Raw genomic sequence first — 4,470 nt, forward strand, 5'->3', positions numbered from 1 at the left:
TCAAAATTAAAGTGTATTGCACATAAAAATAAACAAATTTATAAGACAAAGTGAGAAATATTTTGTCAAATTAAAAAGAATATTAATAAGTAAGCCAGTTAAACACTGGCCATGAGTAGCATGAGCCAACATTTAGAATATGTTATATTTCAATGGTGAATCACCAAATATAAAACATATATTACCTCATTATCATTCAAGTAAATATAAACTTAAAATTCATATCATTAGGTTTGCTGTTTAAATCAATACAGATGAAAAATAGAATCAAAGTATCTTCTGAGGTAGTTAAAAAGGGTCCCATCCATTGCACCTATTTTGTTACCTATGGTTTGAACAATTAACAAGATTAAAAAGGCTGCAGCTGGAGAACAAACTCATCCTCTTTATTACTGATGAGGAATTGGCTGGTGAAAATATTAGTGTGAAAACCTAAATGGATATATTAATACCATATTTGACCTCATTCCCCAGTCCAGCCTTTAGTACAGCCCTGAAGGTATAATGATTAAACACTGGAATGCTAACCAAAAAGTTGGTGGCTCAAATTCACCAGCTACTTCATGGAAGAAAAAACCTGATGATCTGCTTCGTAAGGATTACCACCATCAGGAACCTTATGGGTCAGTTCAGTTGGAATATAATTGATGGCATACAACAGCAAGGCTTACTTAGGGTACTGTCTCTCATAGGTTCAGGCAGAGAGAGGATGGGGATCAAAATTTATCAAGCAGAGCTTAATCAGAAAAGAGAACCACCTGACTTATTGGACAGGCATTTATTATACAAAATAAACATTACACAACTATGGGAGGAGTTGAGGCAATGGGTATCTGAAAGAAAAAGTTGGAGGATCAGAGAGGTAGCCAACCAGTAGATCTGAGAACATAGGCATTGGTAGCCAACAAAGGGGCCATGAAGATGGAGATACTAATGAGAGCTGTTGCTTCAGTAAATCTGTAGCCAATAGTCTAGTGAAGGCTGTAGTGACTCTCTTGGTTATCAGCTGCAGCACTTGGGAAAACAAGCTGTTCCTGGAATCAAGGAAAGAAGAACAAGCTGTACCTGCCAACACCTTTGTGACTTTCTGGTCTTTGTCTTTAGCTGCATGTTCTTTACTGTATAAAGGTTTCTGTTCTTACTTTTAAATTTTCACAAACATTCATTAGACAACTTTAACCTGGAATCATATAGACAAGGGAATTCTGGGAGCTGTAATTCTAGCTTAACCAATTGAAGGACAAACCATCATTGGAGAGTGAATCCATGCTTCCCCCACCACATTCATTTAAAAAAAAAAAAAATCCCTCCAGACTCACTGCCATCGAGTCATAGGTGACTCATAGCAACTCCTCCTTGGGTTTGCAAGGTGGTATCACTACGGAAGTAGATTGCTCAACCTTCCTTCTGAGAAGTGGCTGGTGATTTTGAACTGTCAGCGTTCTGGTTAGCAGCCAAATGCCTTAGGCACAGAAACAGATCAAAGACAGTTGACATCGAACTATTAACTCACTTCTCTTTCACAGAAAAGGGTAAGAGACAAGAGGTCCAACATGCTTACAGGCACTAAGGGGATGCTTCCCCTTGACAATTTCTAGTGCTGATGAAGATATTTGAAAAGGGCACTCTCATATATTATTTTGGGCAACAAATATTAGTACATTTTTGGAAGGCAAGTGAGAAATATGTATTAATTTTTTAATAACATACTTTATTAAATATTAAGCTACTGTACCATTCTTAGTATATTAGGTTTTTGGTTTCCTTTTAATAATTCATCTTTTGTTGTAGTTGAAAATACATACAGCAAAACATATACCAATTCAACAGTTTCTACATGTACAACAATGAGACATTGATTACATCCTTTGAGTTGTGCAACTATTTTCATCCTCCTAAGAAAAGGAAATGTTTATTAAGTAAACATATGATAATTTATGAACTATTGTATCTTTAACTATCAACAAAAACCCAGACATGCTCAAGCATAGTTACAACTGGTTGCCTTTGATATTTTGCAAAATGTTTTAAAGCATGGGGACTCTTTAATATACTATTTCCATTTGTATGATAAAGATAAGATTAGAAAAGTATGAAACAAATTATTTACTAGTATATTATGTGTGGCTTTGTTTATAACAGAGAAAACTTGAAATCAGCTTAAAGTTCCTTTGATACAAGATCACTTAAAAACACTGAGACTTGGCATGAAAAGTTATCAGTCCTAAGATACATAATTTTATCTATATTAGAATAATAAATCTATGATGAGAAAAATGGATTTATGCTTAGAAAAATATAGGGTTATTTATGTGTGATGAAGATTGAGCTAACTTTTATTTATTCTTCATATCTTTAAATGCGTTTTGAATACCTCCAATGAACATGCATTACACTTAAAAGAAAATATAGTGGGCTTTTTTTTTTCCTCTTTTTTTACAGCTTGGGAAAAAAAACAACTGTGAAAACAGGTTAATCAAGTAAATATTCTGATATTCTGAACAAGTGTGAACTATATCGTTGTTGTGCTTGTTTGAAAAATTTTGAATACAAAGTTAAAGAATGTGAACATATTTAAACTTAGTGAAGTTTTAATGAAATTGAGAACAGTAGTATTCCTTTAAGCATGTTGAAATAGTTTCATTATAATCCTTTCCCTAAAATAGTTTACTGTGTTTAATAGGAGCATCAGAAACACTTTTACTTCCTTTTCATACAAGATTATAAGAAGATGGAGCTTACTGTTGCTGTTATTTTCTTCATTCTTTCTTTGTCTTTGATTCTAAGGACAGAGTACACTTTTCATCTTACTACAGGTCTGACTCTGCATAAATCTCTTAGGAAAGGTCTCTATGCAGGAAACGATATGGGGAGAGAAAATTCTTCCTGCTTTCTGTATAATTTTTCCCACTGTGAGCCTGTGAGCTGACCTTGAGTTTTATCATGAATCCTTGTTGCCAACGAACTTTCTTTTGTGGATTATAATCCCTGCCTTTTTGCTTTGTTAGACACACAGACATTTAAACTATAAGGGTTTCCTCATGAAAACATTCCTGCCACACTCCCTCATCTCTTTTCAGGTCATTTATAGGGAATAAAAGGGCTGTTAGAGTGGCTAAAAGTCAGATTTGTGGACAAATATTTTCCTTTGAATTGCCTGAGCGTCAAACTATATGATTTATGCTGGTTACCCTTTATAATGGAAGTTCTGGTGGTATAGTGCCTAAGGTATTTGCTAACTAGAAGGCTGGAGGGTCAATCCCACCAGCCACTGCTCAGAAGGAAGCTTGGGCAATCTACTTCTGTAGTGATACTGCCTCGGAAACCAAGGAAGAGTCTCTGTGAGTCAGATCCCACTCAAGGGCAGTGACTTTTGTTTTGGTTTTGGTTACACTTTATAAAAAACACCAATATATTAGCTAATTAGAGAGAAGAATGCAAGTATGAAATGAAGTTTTCTATAAATCTCCACACAAAATGAGTGAACATCAAAGGATATTCTGTAGAGATCCACAGAGTGATACACATTTTCACAGCGGCAGCACCACTACACTAGCAATGGTATAGTTTAATATTCCAAAAACCAAAACCAAACTCACTGTCATCAAGTCCATTCCAACTCATAGTGATCTCCATTGGTTTTCCGAGGTGGTAAATCTTTACAGGAGTAGTTTGCATCATCTTCCTTCCATGGAGTGGCTAGTGGGTTTGAACTGCCACCCTTCTGGTTAACAATCAGATGTCTTAGGTACTATATCACCAGAGCTCCTCATGGCAGGATTCCTGGGCACAGAGTTTAAGAGCAACATGTAGCTCTGAAGTGTGTACTTAGACAAGTTTCTAAGCTTCCCTGTTCCTCTCTGTTCTTCATTTTTGAAACAAGAACAATGATAATGGCTACCAAATGGAGCGGAGTGCCTGGGTAGCACAAACAGTTAAGTATTCAACTAGTAGCAGAAAAGTTGGCAGTTTAAACTCATCCTGATGTGACTCAAAAGACAGGACTGGTGATCTAATCCAAAAGGTGACAACCTTGAAAACTCTACAGAACAGTTTTTCTTTGCATAGAAGTAGTTACCATGAGTAGGAATGAACTCTAGGACAACTAACAACAATAGCAACCATATGAGGTGGGTATAAGATTTAAGTGGTTTGGTGTATCTAAAATATTTAGAAAAGTGCCTGCTACTACTACTAAACACTATATAATGGCTATGCTTTTAATGATTTTGTAAAAGGGACATGAGAAACAGAATCAGTCAGTATTATTCCTCTGTCAGAGGCTTAATAATTTTGCTTTCTGTGTATAAAGGGCTCTTTTTGCAACAACATAAGAATTACAACATTTAAGTGATTATTATAAGCTAGGGTCAATGTTAAAACATCTTTTTATGCATGAGTATATATATATATATATATATATATATATGTATGTACATATATATATATATGTATGTATATATGTTGTTG

This window comes from Orycteropus afer, unplaced genomic scaffold (genome assembly GCF_000298275.1).
Source record: "Orycteropus afer afer isolate SDZICR_OR568_19922 unplaced genomic scaffold, OryAfe1.0 scaffold00138, whole genome shotgun sequence".
Taxonomy (NCBI): domain Eukaryota; kingdom Metazoa; phylum Chordata; class Mammalia; order Tubulidentata; family Orycteropodidae; genus Orycteropus; species Orycteropus afer.